This window comes from Amblyomma mixtum, chromosome 3 (assembly GCF_055824585.1).
Source record: "Amblyomma mixtum isolate Tamu chromosome 3, ASM5582458v1, whole genome shotgun sequence".
In the NCBI taxonomy this organism is placed as follows: Eukaryota; Metazoa; Arthropoda; class Arachnida; order Ixodida; family Ixodidae; genus Amblyomma; species Amblyomma mixtum.
This window is the reverse complement of record NC_143014.1, coordinates 342,779,131-342,801,352: the sequence shown is the minus strand read 5'-3', so window position 1 is coordinate 342,801,352 and position 22,222 is coordinate 342,779,131. Positions and strand designations below refer to the sequence as shown.

At 47.4% G+C, this 22,222-nt stretch overlaps 1 pseudogene; it reads right to left on the bottom strand.

Annotated features, from left to right (window-relative positions):
* The window catches only part of LOC149356170 (calsyntenin-1-like), a 63,367-nt pseudogene extending 41,927 nt beyond the window's left edge, over positions 1 to 21,440 (bottom strand).
* Between the last annotated feature and the right edge of the window lie 782 nt (positions 21,441 to 22,222).

Sequence of the window (22,222 nt, the reverse complement as noted above, 5' to 3'; positions counted from 1 at the left end):
GGTCCGTGCGAGAGCCGTTGGACGTCGGCGGATCTCCCACGGATATCCGTATATCCAGTAAAGGACATACCTCGGACGTCCAGTGAATGTACACTGGTTGATTGGGACGAGCCCTTCACTACGGCGTCCCTCATAGCCTGAGTGGCTTCGGGACGTTAAACCCCCCAAAAAAACCAAAAAAAGCTTTTCACTTGTTTACATATTGGTCTGTTTTAAATAGCTTAGCGCCATTGCTGCTGGTTTCCGCCGCCGCGGTGGCTCAGTGGCTACGGCGCTTGGCTACTGACCTGAAAAGGCGCGGGTGCGATCGTGGCCGCGGCGTTCGAATTGCGATGGAGGCGAAATTCTAGAGGCCCGTGTGCTGTGCGATGTCAGTGCACGTTAAATAATTCCAGGTGGTCGAAATTTCCGGAGCCCTCCACTACGGCGTCTCTCACTGCCTTAGTCGCTTTGGGACGTTAAACCCCATAAACCAAACCAAACCAAACACGTTCGCAAGCGAGCCGTGAACAAGTCGGCTAACCAACTCAACCCACAACTTCATGTCACACTGCACGAACGGCAGGGAAACGAGACAGGTTGCTGGGGTGTTGCCTCGGTATGACAGCTTCCGGGAACCGGAACAATAAACAAACAGCGTTCGTGGACCCGGTTGGCATTGTTAGCCGGCCGGGCGAATTTCCCGGAGACACCGAACCAACCAAATAAAGCACTACGCGGTGATTCACCGGTTTTGTGCCTTTCGTGCTTGGAAACGTCGTTTTCAAAGTACAAAAAAGAGCGTTTCCTTTCGTGGTAATGTCGTCTGCTGCGGTACGGCGTCTTGCACGCGGGCGGGAAGGCTGCTGTGGCCACCGTCGGCTGTCGGATGCGGTCGCCGTGGAGAAGCACGTTCGATCTCCGTCGCATTCTTGTGAGCAAGCGTACACTTCTGACGAACGCGGCTCTGTAGGGAGCCAAAAGGAATGTCTTGCTCCAGGGACTGCCTCGGCCGCGAGCTCCAACAGTTTCTTGACGGGTTTGTGCGCGAGAACCACCCGAGCAGGAGCCGGCATACGAGTGTGCCAGTTGCTCGCGTGAACATGCCGCCGGGAAAGTGACCTGATCGCGATGATTGAAGAGAGGCGCTTTCCATGGGATATAACAGACCCAAAATATGAACGATGTGATCTGAAGGAATCTGTGTTTCCAGAGATCGCTAGTTGGGACCGTATTTCACAGGTTAGCGCGAGTTACCTGTCCTGCTATTTTTGAATTTGAGATGAACAAGAAAGCAGTGCTGCATTTTTTTCTTTGAGATAGCAATCAGAATAACTTTACTGGGGCTCCCATTTGATTGCAAGAATGATGCGTACAATTTTAGGTTTTGTAAGTACTCTGACAGTGGAACAAACTCGATGAATCTGCCGAGATTATGGCGTGATTTATAGTGACCGGCCGGGTTGATAATGCATTGTGGAACAGCAGCGCAAAATACGAAATTCGTAAAAGTAGACACAGGGCACAGAAAGTAGACGCGTGTAGCCCGTGTTTAATTCCCTCGTATGAGGTTTTCGAAAACGCTTTGCTCGGGCGCCCTTCGCATCCAGTCGATCATCCAGCGCGGTTTCCCTGTCGTGGCGGCTCGTCGTCCGAGTCAGAATCAAGCAAGGCTGCACCTCAGCCGCCGCGCACGGTCATAGTTCGTCCGATGTTCTGCAAAACTGCCAGTACCTACGGCAAGGCAAGGTGTCCCCAGTTTCCGCGGCTGTGCGCACGCACGGAGTAGAGTGCGCGAGCAAGAGCAGAGAAGCGCCGGGGAACGCGATTGATATAGTTTTCCTGGTGTGACAGAGAGTTTCTGAACAAGCGGTGCACATGTGGCCAACACAGGCTGGCGGGAGACAGCGACACGTTTCCCCTCTGTTCGTGTTGACGCGGTGTGACAGGATCGCCAACCCAACGAAAACACTGTTTTGTCGGACGGGTTGGCCGACTGTTTCCGCGGTGTGACTCGGCCTTAAGGTACAAGGATCAAGTAGGTGACCTTCCGTTGTACGTCGTAGACTACGGCGGTCCAGCGTCTTGCATGTCTAGAAAGCAGCCCAGATAGGGGCAACTGGCGCTGTGAAGGTCTGAAGATGACTGCGGCCTTGTTTCCCCTTTTATAGCCGCGCTTTACCTGAGCGAAGCACCCAGTGTCCCAAGATCTCCCTCCCTCACGTGTTTTTCCAGCACCCGTCGCTTTTATTAAACTACCGCAAGCCGTTTGAAGGTCCAAGTAAACGCATAGACGCGCACTTTCACACCATTTTGCTGTTTTCTGTCGAAGAGAAAAGGTTTCTCTGCATAGGCACAATACGCGCCTAAGTCGACAAGCTTATTTGTTGAGCCCGCCATTTTGTGTTATTTACAACCTCGATTGACGGTTGTTTTCGTTACCTGGCTGTTTGCGGATGCTGTGCCAAACCTCAGGATGGTGCATCGCCAGTCAGTTTCGCACAATTCTTCATGACTGGCGCCAGGCAAGATCATCTGAGGTTCTTTGTCAAATCACGCATTTTTTCTAACATCCGCTCAAAACAGGACACATATATCTTTTAAAAAATGGCAAACCACACGAAGGCGCAGGCCACTTTCCTTAGCTTCTGTGGTAGTAAAGACGGCCCGATTGCCAAGTTATATTTGCCCCATCACGGGGCTTGTGCTTGATAGGAGGACGAATGACGGGAGATTTATATGAAAGGCTGATGTAAAGAAAATAGACGAGGAATTGTGTTGGGAGCGGCGATAAGAGGTTTATCGTAATGATCGGGTATACAGGAAAGAATGAAGCTGATGCGCGAAAACATGACATGCAGCACGGAATTCGGTCTTTGAATGACCGTTATTTAGGACCATATCACGAGCGGAAGAAAAGTGCATTCGAAAGAGCTCATATAGATCATGGAAATATGGTGAAATTCTAAAGGTAATTAAGAGAGATGGATTTGGCACTTAAGATAAACAGGTGGAGAGGCAAAAAGAAACCCAAATGTTGGTGGGACGCGGATATTAAAGATGCAATATCAAGCCGCCAAGCAGCTTACAGGGCACATCAGAAAGCAAAACAAGAAAATAGACCCTTGCCCGAAATTCAAGAGAAATGGGTGGAGTAGAAGAACAAAAAGGTGTGCCCAAGGATAGGAAAAGACTAAGGCTACAACCGATAAGTGGATGGCAGATAGAAAAAGAGATCAGCAGGCACTGAGAAAGCTTTGGAACAACCTGAAGGCACTAGCTACCAGTTCGAAGGAAACGCGTTGCCATATACAGGATGACGAGGGTAAGTTAATGGAAAATGAAGCAGCCCTGCAATTGATTTGCAAACACTTATCAGAGGCTTCTAAAGCGTGTGGTGGCATCAGCGGTACGCAGCCTGATGCAGGTTGCTACCAAGGGAAGGTTTTTGACGAAGACAGGCCGGATATAGTGGGAAAAAGCGGAGAAAATGGTCCTTTTGCAGACAGCAACAGCTTTGGACCAAATACCAATGAGCCTATAATTCCGTTGCTTGGTAAAAAAACAAGAAAGACTTCGTATGCTGCTTTTAGTTACGTATTGAGAACTAAGGAAATCCCAGCAAGCTGGCGAGAGAGTAGAACGGACTTGACGTGCAAAGGCAAAGGTTGAACAGATCGCATTAAGTACTATAGGCTTCTAACGGCGACATCGGTACTGTATCGAATAACAATGCAAGTCATCAAGGATCAGCTGCAAGGTTGGACTGGAGATGTGCTTTTGGTAGAACTGCAGATTGGATTCAGACAAGTTTAGAAGACAACTTGTTCGCAGTCACCCAATGCATCGAAATTGCTGCAAATGAAGAACGACCATTGCGGATGGAGTTTTTGGGCATAAAAGGGGCTTACGGCAATGTACCAGGTCTGTTAGAAAAGTATCCGACCTTTGACCGAAGAAAAAAAAATTGGCATAACTGGAGTGTTGGAAACCTAGTAATCTTCAAAGTAGTCTCCTTGGGACTCCACACACTTCTCCCAGCGGTGCTGCCATTGTTAGAAGTATTCCGAAAAGGCCCCTTTCGGAATGGAGTTTATCTCAGCGGTCGTTGCAGCCATAATGTCCTCTCTTGTCTGAAATCGCGCTCCTTTCAATGGCCTCTTGATTTTGGAAAACAGCCAGAAATCGCAAGGGGCCATATCAGGAGAGTAAGGAGTCTGCTGAACTACAGGAGTCTGGTTTTTCGCCAAAAAAGTCTGAACCAAGTGCGAGGAATGTGCAGGAGCATTGTCGTGATGGATGCTCCAATTTCCTGTGGACCTCAGCTCCGGTCTCGTGCGCCGCACAGCATCACGTAGGCGACGGAGGACATCCCTGTAGTACTCTTTGGTCATTGTTTGACCCTGTGGGGTGCGTACTCGTGGTGTGCCACACAGCGGGAGTCAAAGAAAGCAGTCAGCATCACTTTGACGTTGCTGTGCATTTGGCAGGCCATCTTTGGTCTTGGTGACGTGGAATGCTTCCACTGTGACGACTGGTATTTGGTTTCCGGGTCGTACCCGTACACCCAAGACTCGTCACCAGTGATTATGGTGTTGGTGGAGTCGGGGTCACTGTTTGTGGAATCCAGTATGTCATGCGAGACTTCAACACAAAGCTGCTTTTGCTTCATCGTGAGCAGCTTCGGCACGAATTTCGCCGCAACTCTCTCCATGGCCAAATTTTCGGTGATAATGGAATGTGCAGAAAAATTGCAAATGTCCACCTCTTCCGCAATTTCTCGGACAGTCACACGAGGGTCCCGCATCACCGCAGCGTTCACTTCGGCAATGACCTGGTCATTTCGGCATGTTGATGGTCGATCGGAGCGTGGCTCGCTCTCCACTGATGTGCGGCCGTCTTTAAACCAGTTGTACCACTGCTTAATCTGTGTGCTGCTCATAGCATAGTCACCGAAAGCCGTCTGAATATTCCGAATGGTTTCCACTTGGTTGTCGCCCAGTTTCTGGCAAAATTTGATGCAGTAGAGCGGCTGCTGTCGCACCGCAATTTTCCTTGCAATTAAAAACCGACGAGAGCACTGCGCACTGCCTCACTCACACACTGCGCCCCAGCGACTGGCACTCTCGGCAGGCGGGAAAAAATTCGTGCATGCGCACGAAGGTTCAAGGTCGGCTCATGCAAGCGCGCTTGTTTCAAATCCATCAGGTGTTCGCAAAAAAAATTAAAGTTTGATACTTTTCTAACAGACCTCGTAAACCACGCCCCTGTTAGGCAAATTTTTGAAAAGCAAGTGTGGGCTGTGAAACAATTTGTTCATTACAAGAAAATTAGAAGAACAACCTAGCTGTGAATTGTCAGGAAATGGAAGCTGCTGAAAGATTTGCAGTTGAAAAACGACTTAAGACAGGATAGAAACGAGCGGATTAGGTTCTACTGGGTCGTGGTGGCGAAGGGGCCAACTGGTGACAAGTCGTACCGGGATGGACACATACAAATGATATCGTTCTTCTAACAGATTGAGCGAGAGGCCTTCAAAACTTGGCAGACCCTTGCGGAAAAGAGCCGGAGGCTCTAGGACTGAAATTAAACGCTGAAAAATCTGGAGTCATGGTTTATAATGATGAGCCTGGTACGATTACGCTACCGATCTTAAGAGTTAGAGGCGTACAAATATATTGGTATGTGGATTAATGATAGCAGAGACTAGATGCAAGGCCAAAAGGAGGAAGTTAAGAAGAAAGCAAAAAGAAACGAGGCTGTCATGAAGAATCGCGCGTTCTGAGGATAGAACAAATATTATTCGGGAAATCTGAATAGGTGCGATGCCACCGGGCTCGTCGTTTGTAAATGCTGTGGTGTGCTTATTGTGGCGACCCCACACACTGCACGGGTCCACACGGGACGGAGAGGCACAGAGACTCCGTTTCACTTAGCTGGAACAAAACAGATATATTCAAGAATTACATATTGGCGAGTACATGATGCAGAGGTAGTGGTGTCGAAGCTTACATGCTGCTGCGTTGGCGCCGGATTCGACAGAAGGAACGGAGGGCTGCGGAGTGAACCTTGTTCGTTCGCCGGTGGACGACAGACTGTTGTCTCGGGCTTTTCTCGGCACCAAAACCGACTGGATTTTTCTCGTTTTTTTTTTTTAAATCCATTGAGGTCATCCGTCTTTCCAGGCTGGAGCGCTTCCTTCGCCTTCCTCTCGGCGCTGGCGACTGCTGCATTCCCCGTCTTCCCCCGCATTTTCCCACCGAATCCTGCCTTTTCTTCTCTGGCCGGCGCTACTGCCACTCTTGCCAAAGGGTGTGCCCGACCAATTGAATGCTTACAGATGGCGACCAGGCAGTTTGTTGTTCGAGCGCGTCCGGAGTCAAACACAGGGAAGATGTCGCCGGATATAACGACCGTCCGGAGGCACGCTGCGCACGCAACGCCAGCAGGCGAATTTGAGACTGAAATTAGCGGTGCGTTTGAGGCAAGAAAATGATAACGTTGAAGACACCACACAAAGAACATCGTAGTAAAAATAGCAGGCGAATTTCTCGAATGAGCATCTGAATCTTCACAGAACAATATATTAACGGCAGAGAATTAATCCAAATTGGTTCCTATACAACCCAATTGCACATTAATTACCACAGCTTATCTGACCATGCTTCCCTTCACGCTTTTTGCCCTGATGCAACGTTTGGACGCCGACCGCGGTTTGCCGGCTAGCGCTTTGTAAAAGCAATGAGCTTTAAACAAAAAAAAATGGGCGGAAGCGCCTATCGCACGCATTACCGAGCTTTAACATTGTACTGTGAAATCTCGGACGCAAACAAGCATTCAGAAGGGAATTGCCAACTTGCACAGGATGACAACTTAATTGCTATGTTATTCTCTCAGGCGCCCTCTTTTTTTACACCCAGCAAGACTAATAGGGCAGATAAGACATGTGACCAATACTAACACTGGACGACAGTTACATACTCACATACAATATTTACAAATCGCATAAACATAGCATTGAACCAACATGTGGCGTTTGCGCTGCAAACACGCGGCGAGTTGATCGGTCACCACTTCTCGCGCTTGACCCGGACCAGACACACAAGTTTTTTGCGGGGCTGGGTCTCTTGGAAAATGAAACATCCTCAACCATTTCTCGAATGGTTTCTCGATTCCTGCCTTCGCGTGCATGTTCGCAAGAGGCTGAGTTACGTAATAAAGGAAAAAAGGCGGAGGGTTGCTGTACTTCATCACGAACGATGAGACGGATATATTCTTTTATATTTTTTGGCGTTAAAAGCAACTTAAGAGAGATCCCTCTCACGAAACTAGAAAGAGTATAAGACACCTATTGTCGCTTTCAATGAAAGGGACAGATTTCGAACACTTTATTTACACTGCTGATACCTTATAGCGCGCACTGATTGTAGGCGAATTGATAGCAATGGCTCAGACAGCAATGGGGAGCAGTAAAGGTGAGCTGCAAATAGTGCAGACTCAACATTCGCAAGTTTTGTGCAAACTCTTCAAGTCATGTGTCATGTATGAACGAATTTTCTGATGCGGTATATCGCATCGATAGCGCAGAATAATATAAACGAGGAATTTCTTAACACATACATTGAGGTTAGATGTGCTGGCACACATATCCGGATAGATTACTACAAACGTCAGGAACTGCAGTACTTGCCGGGAGAGGTTCGCCGACAATGCATTAAAGGGAATCGAAAACCATGTATATTCATTTACGGCATTGCATGGTTCTCCATAGAAGGAGAGAAAAATATTCCTATTATAGATTTATGCAAAAGAGATTCGGAGTATTGCCAAGCAACAGTTGAGATATTCTGTATGTTTTCATCGTTCGCTAAACTCCGTGGCTTGTGCTACGATATAACTATTGCGGAGCCTCATTTCCTTTCTGTGAACATGCATCATAAACATAACCAGGTAACAGCGTGCCTGTAAGGCCGACTGTAGCTGCATGTTTCGGTAGCAGAAAAGGAGCGTTTTCATTTTGCAGCCGGATTTGTTTTCGACAAAATGCAAACAATGCGCTCTGTTAGCACGACTCACTCAAAATGCAATGACGGGGTTTCAGAAAGGCAGAACAGAGTATAGCTCGCGAGCAGTTCTCAGTTCGCTGAAAACATTCTTAAATTTGGACATGCGGCGGCAAAGAAAAGCGGGAGCTATATGCTATGTATTCAAGCGATCGCGAAATATTACGTGGGGATAAGTGCAATAAAGCGCACAGGCTACTGAAATTGTGCGCATACTGTAAATAAACGTTTCCTGCAGTTAACCTCTGCAGATGTATCTTCCTTGACAACGTGGAGCATGGTTTTCTTATTTGGTGGCGTTCCAAAAAAGCTTAGGTTCCGAGTTCTTTTACTGGTACTGAGTATTGAATTGAAAATCCTGTCATGTGCAATTTACCGTCACGTTGCAGCGGAGTTTTTAGCCTGTTCTCTGCTGCTCAGCAAGAAAGAACAAAGGCCGACGCTGCCAGGATGCCTCGTGTCACGCATATATATATATATATATATATATATATATATATATATATATATATATATATATATATATATATATATATATATATATATACCCTAATATAACACTAATATTGGACCCTAATATAAGAATAGCGGCAGAAATGATCATACGGTGCTGCGTGTACTACCAAAGTTTGATACATCTTACTGACGAGAATAAACCGAATAGTCGTCATATCCCAGCTCGCAAATGATTTTAAAAAAATTGCGCCTCTCCCGTAACCGAGAGTAGAGTAAGCATGAAATGTTTACGGGCCTAACATAGGCTCCATTGCTCGGCTTAAGCAGCTGTGACGGTGGCGGCATTGAAATCCAGGACGATGCTGAAGCGTACGCGGACACAACGAGACGCAGGCCTGACAAGAATGTATAAGCAGCGCGTTCGAATACTCCGCGAGTGTGTATACTTCTGCCTGCCAGAGGGGGAAAGGGCTTGAAGGCCAAGCGGCTGGTCTTTTACATGCGTGAGTGTGGGACCGCAGCGCCATCCTTGGGGAGGGAGCGAAAGTTTTCCGCCGAAACCCCTTCTCGGCCTGTAGCTCCCCTCTTTCTCTAAGCGGCCTTCTCTCAAAGCCCCTAACACGTATGACAACGAAGTGTATTGTGGCATGTATGTGCTTTTTCCACACGTTATTAGAAATCGGAAATTATAATTCCGTGCATTATCAAATGCACAGCTCGACTGATATCTTCATAAACATTGAGAAGACACTGGTAGCAGTTATTTTTTGTGACTCGTTTGGCGAGCAACCGGCGCTTGTATGCCGGTCCCGTAGGAGAAGCGTTTGCGGGTAGGCAGGCTGGAAACGCTGATTGGTCGATGAGATGCGCTTCTCCGTGACGTTTTTTGACTTCGCCCTCGTTCTCAACCGGACGTGGCGTCTGCGCGCCTTTCTCGACCTCTCCCTAGAGCGCCTGGGGAATCGCTAGGTGCACCCGCCGCGCGTGCGTGGTGAGCGGGCATTCGTTTCGTGATCCATTCCTCGGCGCACGCGCTCGTTTCGAGGCGTGTGCAGCTATGGCGTTCGTGCGTGGTACGCTCGTCGGCGACAGCTAGCTGAAATTTCTGTGCAGTTTTTGCTTGCGGCTTTCGTGGTTTCGCCAGGAGCACGTGGCTAGTGTCGTGCTCGTATTTAAAGTCTTTGCCGCGGCACTACAAGGATCCGCATCAGGCGCGCTTTGAGGACCGCCGTTTGACAGCTACGCTGACGCGCTTGTCGGGCGTGCGCATTCTCAACCCCGAGGTAAGGACTGAACTACATTGTCGCAAGTTTTCTCGTGCATTGAGGGCTCACCAAATTTCGGTGCTTGTAACGAAACTTTTTTTTTGCAGCATCGTTCCCTGGATATGCTTCTCGGAAGCCGATGTCATTGTTCGCCGCGGACGCTGGGCCTACTGCTCGCCGCCACGCCGCTGTAGGTTGACGTTGAAGAACTGCTCCAAACGGCCCTTTTCAGGGCCGCTTCATTGCTTCCTGGGAGATTGCGGGCATCCAATCTCGCGGCCGTGTTCCCTCTCTTTGTCGAAATCAGCGCCAGACATCAGAACCCGCGCTAGGCCTCGTTGCAGGGTTAAACGAGTGCAGTGTGACTTTAGAGAAGTTATGACTTGCGCTTAGTCTAGCTATATCATTCACCCAGTGCAGTGTGCCTTTGCCTCTTTAGCGACTTCTCACGCCTTGTCGAAATCGGATTTAAAGCTCACGCCACGCCTCGTTGAATGGGTTAACCGAGTTCAGCGCCTAGCTTTGTTTTTTTGTGTTCTAAGCTGTAAGCAGTGTACCTTTCTTCGCTCCTTACTTTTGTTCTTTTCAGTCGTTTCCTGAATCCGTCGAAAAAGCCGGGCTTGCCGGATGATTGTTCGCCGTGAATGGAACCACGAGGCGATCGCATCTGCATACACAGCACGACTTTGTTCCCTCGTGTTTTTTTTTACCAAGGATTGCTTCGACAGCTCGGGCAAAACGAGGACTGCGCACGCAGTGTCGTCGCTGCTTAGTGAAGAGGCACAAAACGGATGTCGTCCTTACTAAAGGCCCTTCTCGGGCCACCTCAGTGTTTCCTGGGAGACCACGCGCTTTCCGCCGTGTGCACATGTTCCCCTCATTTCCAATCATTTGTAAGTTGCATATCAATGAATTAATAAATCAGTCAATGCACTTTATTTACCAGAAAAATCTGGCTGGTCACCCTAGGCTAAAAGCTGTGCACACAGCTTGACAAGGCCCAGGGGACCATTAAATGACAGTTTTGAACGTAGGAAAAAAAGTTTATACTTTAAAAGAACATGGAAAGTACACCAAACAATATAAGAGATAAACATTACAATCGCGCATTACAGTAAAGAAAAGGAAAACACTTTGAAAGCAGACATATAGTATCAATTTACACTATAATACATACAAAAATTACGACATTCAGCACTATGGCACGAAATATAAGAAAAGCGCATAAAGCAAAAAAGAGAATGCAAGTTACAATAGTACAGATAGATTAGCTGTTTGCATTTACATATGCATAAAATTACTCCTCGGCTCCTTGGGCCTCCTTCAAATCCTGCAGAAGGCTTGAATTTGCAACTGCTAATATCAAAGAAGATTTAGAAGAACTTCAGTTTGGGATACACGGTGCATAGTACTTGAGACAATAAACAATAGCGCCTACAATGACACACACAGAAGAAGAACGATGCAGCACAAGCGCTATCCTGCGCTCTACAGTATGGAACTGTGACTGTGAAAAATGAACCTTCACGTCAGTGAAATATGAGTCTTTAGGCTGTCTACAAATCGTTATTACAGTAAGAAAGAAATATTAGTGAATGTTGTGTAAGAGGCTTGCATATTACTCTGTTTGTTCATTTATTTATGTTACCCCTCAAGGCCAGTGGCATTACACAGGGGGAATGGTAAATATACGAAAACTGAGAGAAAAATACAGTTGATTACATGAATATTAAACAGCGCCTGAATATACAATGTTAGCTAGTGCTACGCGGAACTGCTCATAATTTTCAGTGCCGGCAACTTCTGCGGGAAGGTGGTTCCAGTCTCATGAGGTTAGCGGCAGGAATGACTGCGAGCAGCATTTTCTGTTGCATGACATACTTCCGACTTTGTGATCATGATCAATGCGGCGGGATACAGAAATTGTATGGGGAATGAGGTGATCACGAAGAGCGGGATGATGGTACAGCTTGTGGAACAGGGTGATACGAAACAATTTTCTACGCGATGTCTGTTATGGGAGGCAGATGTTTGGCTTCACAGTAGTTATACTCGCTGTGCGGTTGTAGTTAACAAGGATTAAACGCACAGAGTTATTTTGCACCAGCTCAAGATCATTAATGAAGTTGTCATGAGCAGGGTGCCATACACGTGTTGCATGCTCGAGTTTTTATCGTATTAGTGTTTGATAAAGCAATAGTTTCAAATTGGAAGGAACGTTAAAGAAGTTGCGACGTAAGTAGCAAAGCATGCGATTAGCATTTTCAATTATGTTCTCGGTATGAAGAGACCAGCTAAGATATAAGTAATGTGGACGCCGATGCACTTATATGATGAGGCTGATTTCAACGAAATGTTATTGATGTAGTAGTGAGGTGGGACGGAAGTTTTTCTAGATACACGCATGACTTTGCATTTGTTCATGTATAGCTGCATTCACCATTCTTCGCACTGAAGTCAGTGGCGGTCTCGTCAAGTAGTCCCCTGCTTTGTACGTTCACCTTGTTAGCGGCTGTCTTATTTCACACAAATCCACGTTCTACACGTTGATAGTTATACGAGCACAATTCGTTGTGATTGTCGAGGAATCGTGTTCCTGCCTTGCCGCCACCGTTGTCTTGCCATGCCGCCGGCGCGGCGGCGACGGCGGTGCCATTCACCTGCGGTTGCGGTGGCCAGCAACCTCGTCGGCGGGGGAGGGGGGGAAGGGAGCCACCCATTCATGTCTTTATCCCACCATGGGACACAGCGACGCCAGCGAGGGGACCATCCCTTTCTGGCTTGACAAGAAGCGCCGACCAGCCGCCTTGAAGGAGGGGACTGAGGGCGGAACAAAGCCACTTCCCAGAACTGAGAAATGAATGCTGCTAACCCCACTGGTGAAAAGTCCGGGCAGGTGCTTTGACCTTAGTGGACATGTCGTGGCGGGATATCTCAGACGTCGACTCGTTTCCCCTGGTATCGAAATGAATATTGCTCGCGTAAACGTATAACGTCTATACCTTTCGCCATTTATTTTTTAATAACAAAGCGCAAAAAAAAATGTTTGTGCAAATAAAATAAAAAATAGTTCTTTCTATTTTTTCTTTTTTTATATACAGCAGTCTGTCCGCTCCCCCTAAAACCACTCTCTGTGACCGCCACTGACTGAAGTAATGTAAGGTTGTTAGTGTTGGTTATTTCTCTAAAAATGACGCAAACATCAGCGAATAGGTGAATATGAGAATCCATAAGAGAGCGGGGATCATTAATGTTAAATCAGGAACAGTAGCTAGGGTCCAAGAACTGAACATTGTGGAACTCCGGAAGACACCTCTGTAAAACAGGTGTTATAACCGTTAGCAAAAACTAATTGTGAGCGATTAAGTAGACATTCAATCCATTTCAATAAGTTACAGTCAATATCCAGATGTTTTAGTTTGTGAGCCAAAAGGTTTTGACATACATCGTCGAAAGCCTTTGAAAAATTCAGAAATATACAGTCAGTTAGTGATGATAGATCTAGAATACAGTGCAACGCATGCGTAAACTATATTTACTGTGTTTCACAAGAGTAAGGTTTTCGAAAACCATGTTGCGCTCACATAAAAAAGTTGTTCAATGAAAGGAAGTTAACAAGGTTAGTGAATATTATATGTTTGAACATTTTGGGTCAAGTATTGGTAAGGGATATGGGACGATAATTAATAGGGGATGCTTTGCTACCGGATTTGTAGACTGTAACCACCTTTCCGATCTTCCACTCAGTAGCAGCGTTGACTGGTCAATGCTGGAAAAGTTTGGTTAGTATAATGGGCGAATAAGCTGCAGTGCTTTTTAAGTAACGCAGTCATAACCCGGAACACTGAGTCCATCAATAAGCTTATTCACACCAGTAGGAGCAACAGTTATAGGTGGCATAAAAACATAGTTGAAGTGGTGAGTTGTAGGCATATGTATACATCAGATATGGGTGTAAAGTTGTCAGTGATTGCGCGGTTAAGAATCGTGACGCAAACGTCGGAAGGTATGGGGTCGCCTAACGGGTCAGATAACGCAAAACTATCATCGGTGGAAGGATTAATGACCCGCCAGAATTTTTGACATTGGTGGTTACATGTGAGTGGAAGTGCTTTTAGCGCTTTTGAGCGCCTGAACATACATGTTGGAAGCCGCTGAATACGAAGTCCGATCACTCACTAGTTGGCGAGAACTTTACGATGCGGTTGAGGCTTTCTTTTTGTTAGATAAACGTTTAATGTTATTATTACACCAGGGAGCTATTGAGTGGGTGGTAGCAGTGCGTTCAGGAGTGTATTGTTCTGTGAGTTGGGTGACTATAGCTGTGAACATGCTCCAGTTGGTTTGAATGCTGCGGACACCAAAGCTACGGGAAAGCATCGATAAAAAAAATTGTTCATTATTTATCGCCTGAAAATTTGCTCCGTTGTAGTCTCGTATTATTATTTTTTTCTTTTTGTTAGTGTTCGGAGTGGCTAGATTAATGTCAGAGTGCATTAGCTAGTGGTCGCTGATGCCTGGCAGGTATGTAATAGGTGAGACTATGACAGATCAATTTGTCAGGAATAAATCTAGCGTATTCGCCGCGTTGGCTGTTATAGTCCCTTGTGAGCACAAATGCACTAACGAGAATACTGAGCGCACATCTAAAAATTCGCGACTTCCAGACGAGAACGGGGACATTAAAGGGGAGTTGGGATTCCATGTTATCTTCGAAAAAATTAGATCGGCAAATAAAACAATACTGAAATAGATCATGGTGCTTTGTTTTTAAGTGTTTCCATAAAAAAGTATGGCAACAGATAAGGAAAGGCTTAGGTGATCGTGATCGAGGAGGTTAGACTGAATTATAGTGCAACAGCTTGAAACAGGTCTTCACATCATTCGTATATACTAGAACATTGCAGGAGACCGGACAAAGCAAAACTACACAAATTAGGTTTGAATAGAGATCATGGCAGGAAAGTGGATGAAATATATCTAAAAGAAGAATTGTGAACCGAAGCAAAGTATGTAATGAGCCAGAAATATGCCTATCAAAGAAGACACTGCACTGAGAAAATGGACAGCATGAAATAAACGAGCAGCACAAGTGCAGCGTACAGGCCTTTATCAAAGAATTTATTTTTTGTTTATTTACCACATCCTGGTAATGTTAGCTCCATAAAGCATTATCAAAATTATCGCAATTTTCAGTTTTATTTGCTTAGGAGAACTTAGAGCAATAAGAACTTGGTTCAAAAATGCACTTCAAATATTGCATAAATCATCGTACTCTTCGTCCTGGGCCACAAGAGCTGGGGCTTCATGAGATAATTATTACGGTGCATTAACGAAAATTTCAACATGCCGTCAGCAGCAAAGATTTTATACTGGCGCTGAAAAAACCGCATTTTTTAAATTTTCACTGGCAGGAGGGAGCAACTTTCTTGACTGCGCTGCTTTCTTCCTAAGCAAATGAAAGACGTGTATGCCGACCTCTTATACCTGTTTTGCAGCAAAAACAATTCGAAAATATGTAGCGTAAGATATAACACTAATGCACTGTGAAGCTTGATGCATTATTGGTCCAGTAGAGTGGAGAGCTGGGCGAGTTAATTGGTTCACGATTGTAGAAAGAAAACCAGCGCAAAAGACGGGGATACAGAACTGGGAACACAGAATACAGGAACACAGAACACAGCGTCGTCCTGTGTTCCTGTTGTGCGTCGCCGTCCTTTGGCCTTGATTTTTTTTCCTTAATTGGCCATGCACTTGTGGCAATTTAAGTGCACTTCCTGTGAATTTTGCACAAAAGTAGTGTATTTTTGCATTCACCTTTTTCACACGCTGAGTTGTTTTATCTTTTGGTCACTTCAGAAGGGAGGAGTTAGTATAGAAGTAATTTACTTCGAGAATACAAGGAAATATATCTTGCGATGAATTTTCTCATATTTTAATTCTTCCTGATGGGAATGCATTACGCGCCATACGGTGTTACTCACAACCAAACGCCCAGGGCTCTAAGTTGGGCAAAGCATGTATCATATATGTGGAAGTGCGAATATGGCTGTGGTGCGCTGGGCGTCTTGCATGCACAGCAGGAAGTGATTTGTGTCTAGACCATCCAGGAGGGAATGTACAAGGACGGGAGGATAGTACAAACGCTAAAAAAAAAGCTAGCTGGGGCTGGACACGCATTTTTCGTTCTAGCAAGTACCAACGTTGCGGCAAAGCAACCAGTTTTGGGCGCCTTGTAAGAAGAAAGGATGGTTCTGGGAAGCGGAGGCAGGGCTGCGTACGGCGCACGCGAGGTCGCGGGGTCACGGAGTCGCGCTGCAGCAGCACATCGGGAAAAGGTTAAATTCTTCCACTCGCCACTCGCAGCGCACCGCAGAGCCGGCAGCCTTCTCTCTTGTCCGCCTACCCGGCAGGAGCCACTCTCTCCGGTTCCGGCCGGGGAGACGGACAATAGTCGCGGGCGAGAGCGAATTGGGGGCCCCCACCACATGAATGGCATTAGAAGAATGTCACTGGCGCCTCCACTACGGCTCAGCTCGTACTATTCTGGCGCAGTGCTGCGTTTCGCCGTAATCGCTTGTCAGCGAAGTGAACACAGCACCGTGCCTTCCCGTGAATAGTAGAAGCAGGGACGTCGCGGCCACATCGGCATTCGCAGGATAGCGCCGCCATGTCGCTTATTTGCTCGCTTATCCTCTGACAAGTCAAAAAGTCTTCCTGTCGTGGCACGCCATCCATGGCTTACGACACCACGTCTGTCATTCCCCTTCGTACTTCAAGCGTTTCTCTTCTTGCTATGAAAGTATTAGCCGTTGCGGCCACCAATTCAAGCAGCGAGAAAAATTTCAGCGCCCGCAGGATTCGTAATGAAAGAGCGCCGCTCTTGTTTCGATCAAGCCATCATCAATGAACAACTTGCATATTTAGAGTGATAAATCTATACCTTTATGCGTTGTGTCTTGTGCATAATCCCAAACTGTGATCTGTAATGCGAGGTCAAAATTTGAATGTCATTGAAATAAACTCATTTTCCTGAAATTCTCTTTTTGTGTCGTCGCCGCTTTGCAGGTCGGGCCGAGCACGAGCGTGCTCAGGGTCCTTCAGTGTCGGGCCGGGCTTCCTGTCGGTAGGTTAAGTCCCGGGCAGGGCGCGGGTTCGAAATTGCGGCCCGTGCACAGCTCTATTCAGAAACCTAATCACATTTCCTTTTGTGAAAAAAGAGCTATGTGCAGAGTTTAAATGGTGCAAGTATGAAGCTACAATGAAGTCAATTACAGACTTCTGTGCAACAGCTAGAGGAATTTCAAGAGCATGCTATACGTGATGCTAGTTTCCTCAGTCACAATTGATGCAGTCAAGTATTATTTCGTATATTTTTTTTTACCCAACAGACATGAAATGTCTCAAGATGAATATGTACCAAACACATCGAAACATCAGTTGTGATGCCTGAAAAAAGTTGTACTACAACATATAAATGCTCAAGTCTCGATAAGCAGGAATACTGAAGGGGAATAAAAACAGTTTTCTTTTGTTCGGGCTCACGCACCTGCTACAAACATATTCTTTATACATAGCAATAAAACTTGAAATAACTGTTTAAGAAGCCTTTTGGTCAATAGTATAGCTAAGTATGACTGAAAGGAGTCCGCAAGAAATGCACGGAAGCAGGCATGCAGTGTGAGAGCGCAGCGCGACAGGTGCGCTTTTTAATCTCGCGCGCGCACTGAAGAACATGGGTTTATGGTTTATTGGGGTTTTAACGTCGCAAAACGAGTCAGGCTATGAGGGACGCCGTAGTGAAAGGGGTTCGGAAATTTCGACCACCTGGGGTTCTTTAACGTGCACTGACATCGCACAGTACACGGGCCTCTAGAATTTAGCCTCCATCGAAATTCGACCACCCCGACCGGGATCGAACCCGCGTCTTTCGGATCAGCGGCCGAGCGCCATAGCCACTGAGCCACCGCGGCGGGTCGAAAGACATGACGGGGACACGCCGAGGAGGCAACGCTGCAGTGCACGCTGCCTCCTCGCCTCTCGGCTCCTCGCGAGCAGCCCCGTCCGCTGACGAGCGGTGGCGGGGAGAAATCTAGGGAAAACATGCCTGTCCCCCAACCGGACATGACGTCATTAAATATCACGTGACCTATGACGTCACGCGTATGACGTCATATTTTTTTGACCAATCAGCGTTTCCAGCCTACCTACCCGCAAACGCTTGCCCCGTACTAGGGCTTAGAGAGTCTCGTTGAATCTCGTTAAGTCTCGTACGGTGCCCGGATGTTCTCGTTTCAGAGCCCGGATGAGTGGAATTCAGTGCCCGGATGAGTGGATTTCAGTGCCCGGATGATGGCTCTCGGTCTCGGTGTGACGTCACCACAATGCCGACAACGGGAGCTAAAAGCATTTCATGCTTAAAACACAACTTAGTGAATGCAAAAAACATGCGCAGGCCTGCAACGCGGTCCCACAGCAAAAGCGTCAAGGCGCTTCCCACGCAGGCGGCCGCTCCGCCCGCGTGCCTCGAAGCCTTGGCTGCTTTTCCGTCGTCCATCATCATCACTGTCTCTGCTGCTTGACCGCCCAACCATGTGTCCGCGCCCTTGGAGGCTAGAGTTTCTTTTGTGAAGCCATACTCATTCGCATACTGGCACAATTCTTCCTTAAACTGATTGTCTGAGTTCCGCAACTCGTAAAAACCATCTATACATAGCATTGCTACAGCAATTGTCCACATACTTCGACAGCCTCGTTTCGCTCGCTTAATCTCAGAACAACACGATCAACAAACTATTTGCGCGGCGATAAATGTGAGTACGCAAATGAGATCCCTTAGAAGAAAACTGTTCAGACCACTTTCAAATACAGGCACTTCTCTTTTTTTTTTTCTTTTCGCGAGGCCTCACCTACTGTGCCGCAAGCGGGGGTACCACTCCGGCAGCGCGAATGCTGCCTTTTAGGCATTGTTCGCGCGAGCATTGTGCGCGATGCTCTTGTTCAAACAGCGCAGTGTAGGCATCGTCTGGAAGCTCAATGTGCACTGTCAATTGATGCACACCGCTGGAGCGTAACTGCATTAACATCTGCGCAAGAGGTGGCATTGCAGATGACCAATTCGGTAGTTTCTTCGACATGACCTACTTCAGAGAACTTTTCTGAAGAAACTGCATAAATTAGGACAGTTTCGTTTGGACCACACGTAGAATAGACATTAGTCTGTTACTTTACATTTCGGCATGTGCACTCGTTGAATTTTTGTGATCGGCGGCCTTTTAAATACATCAAAACTTAGTTATTTTGGGCACAAATATCTGTCGCTTATCGGAGCGCGCAGCATCAATATTTTCACCATTTGGGGAGGAAAATATAGTAGTGCAGTGTGCGCAGTTTAATCAACGTATATTCATTAGTCCGTTTTTAATTGCCTTTCCAATTTTAAGATTTCTGTAATACTGAAAGAAATAGAGACGGACAGGGCAACGGACGCCCGCGCTAAGATAACGCTTGTCTGCGTCGTCCTATCTTACTTTAATGATTCCTTCGCGCTACTTTTTAATCATGAACGTCCACCAACTCGCCCAACTTTCGCCTTTACTCAGCAACATGCCATTGGTATCTCCACGAAGTTTGACACGCCCATGCATGTAAACTTCCTGCGTCGAAAGTGAGAAACAAAAGCAAACTCAACCTAATCGGTAGCCTTTCTTTAGTAGCCTTACGTGAAATAACAAAACGATATCGGCTTACAGAAATGGCCAAGTACAGGCACGATCTATGACAAAGGTGATTTCCCTCTGCCGCGCTCAAACAATGGCCTTTTCAGCCGCGCGCGTCGGGGCCGCGGACTAACCACCTTTTCAGCTACAGGGGCTTAGGGAGAGGAAGCCAACCCACTCTTTGCCTTCGCTAGCGTCTTTCCGCCCTTTCGACAAGAGGAGAGGTCTTTGGTAGCGCTTGCAAAGCCCATAATTGCTGTCGACAACAGGCTGCAACAAGTACTGTCCCGCTCCCCCTATCGCTTCGAGTCCCGACTCTTCGGCTGTGCTCCTGTCTGGCTGCTTCCCAAGAAAAATCCCGCACACGCGTCTTTCTCTCCTGGAGTGTTCGGGGAATCCGCATATATCCACGATAGTTCCCCTCAAGTCACGCGCAAGGAAGCTCGCACAGCGATTTGCCTTTTCTCTTGCCGTCTTTGACCCAGGACAGCGAAATTTGATTCTTCTCGCGAACTGACGGATTTTCATGGGCTTCTGACATGCATGCCTGGAAAATTCGTTTTTAATTTCCTGCCATTGCGGTCTGCTTTTGAAGCACCAGTGCCTGTCGCCTGGCCAGGAACCCTGTCCGCGAGTTACAGTTGCGCACCGTGGGAAAACTTCGGGTTCTACCGCCTTCCGCTCTTTGCTCACATCAGCAGCTGTGAGCACAAATGAATCGATTTCTCTGTTTGCCCTTCGCCTTTGTCCGTTTTCCTATTCTGCGCATAGACTGCTGAGCGTGTGTCCCCAGATCAGAACTAGCTTCTAGTTCTTCCATCGCACCTCGGAAACCTTCATCCGGTTCAAAACTAGCCACTTTGGCTTCGCAGCATTTCCAGCTCCACACAGCTGACAGACGGACCTTCAGCTTCCCGCGAGTTGTGCCGTTTGCTCCACTGAAGGTAATTCTCTTCCGCCTCGCCTGCTTATCAGCCGTCATGATTCTTCTAAAGCCAGCTCGCTGAAGTAGCCACACCGCTTTCTGTTTCACTGATGCTCTAGTGACGCCTTGACTCGCAGCTGCCTCGACTCACACAGACTGAACGGTTCGGCTTTGTTTCTCTTCTGAAACCTGCACCTTTGGAGAAATCTCCCTTTTCGCGGGCTTGTAGGTTCGACGCCTGTAGCAATTCAATTGAAAGGGCTTCACTCTTAATTACCCGATTAACGGTCTCCGTTGCCACTCCTACATTCCTCGGAGGGGAATCCTCGCAGTCGGGTCGCGTAGGCCCCTTCTCGGAATGCTCTCTATCGGCATTGCGGCTGCCTAGCTCGAACACGGCCTCGGATACTGCGGCTTTCCTTGGAGCACCTACCGGTCGGACGCGTTCTCTGCCGCTTCCCTCGTGGTGTCGCAATTAACCAACTCGCCTACAGTCACAGACTTTGTGGATATAATCTGAGAAGTAGCCTCACTCCATTTCTCCAAGATTTTGCCTTTCCCGGTGTGGGCTGCCCTTCGCTGCATCTCAAGCTGGAGTTTAAGCCGCTTCACTTCTGCGTGTTACCTTTCTCTGTCCTGGTCATTTACCCAACGTTGCACATTTTCCCAAGCAATCTCACAATCATCCTCTTACTCCGTTCAAGGATTCTTGATTACCTGAAAAATACTTTTTATCTAGAGCGACGCGCAACTCATCGCACAAGAACAACAGCCCTGCCCTCGACAACCTCGTCATGTCTGTGGTCGCTGCATTTAAATGCTGGTCTTGCTCGCTCATCGTGATTCTGAGCTACTGTACCCCTGTGCTACAGACATCCTATCAACCAGCAGTTAAGACATCAACGCAGAATTTGAAGCCTCGAGGATGCAAACCAAAAACCAACACTCACCCGCAGATGCTGCACCTTGTTACCCGGTTCATCTCACCGCCTGGCAACAGTGTTGGATGGGGGTTTCGGTGTAGCGGCTCGACAGAATCTTGGTCAAAATGACGCTCTTTACACCAGGACAGTAGGGCCGCTGAGTGAAGGAGTTGTGTGATGGTGAAAGAACACGACTGGGTGTATTTACGTACACCGCCAAGAGCGGAGAGTCGGCCGCACTCGCTGACGGCGGCCTGAAACGTTCACTTTTGCGCACAACACTTTCCCTCCCTTGTGGACACGCCCCCGTCACGTGTTTGAGGGTGAGGAGGATGCCATCGAAGCAGCGCAGACTGCGGTAGGATCGCATGTGATAATCTCTCGGCACTCGTGGCGGCCCTCGTGTTGCCGACACCTGTTCGTCATCACCCGACGCGCGAGGAGGCACGCCAAAGGAGAACCACCGGGAACGAGACCCTGATCGCCGCGGCGGCGCTCGGCACGTGAGGAGACACCGGAAATTGGGCCCTTTACTGCTCGATCTTAACAGGTCGAAGACGGCCGCACTCCGGTGGGGCAAAGCACGGTAATTGGAACCACATGACGTATGTGTCCTCTCCGTGTCTCCGTGTGGTTCATTACGTCAAGCTGGCTGCTTCCACAGGATACTTGCTGAGTAAACGTAAAGCGCGGTAAACACATGGACGTAAGAAAGACGACGGACGAGCGCAAACTTCCAACTAAATTTTATTACAAAGAGAGGTAAGAATATATAGCGACATGAAAAGGTAACAAAAAAGACACCATCACAAATAGCGTACAATGCGAAATGAAAGTCATTCTCGTAGTTTATTCTGAGATACATAACCTACTTTTTTCGGAAATGCGACTG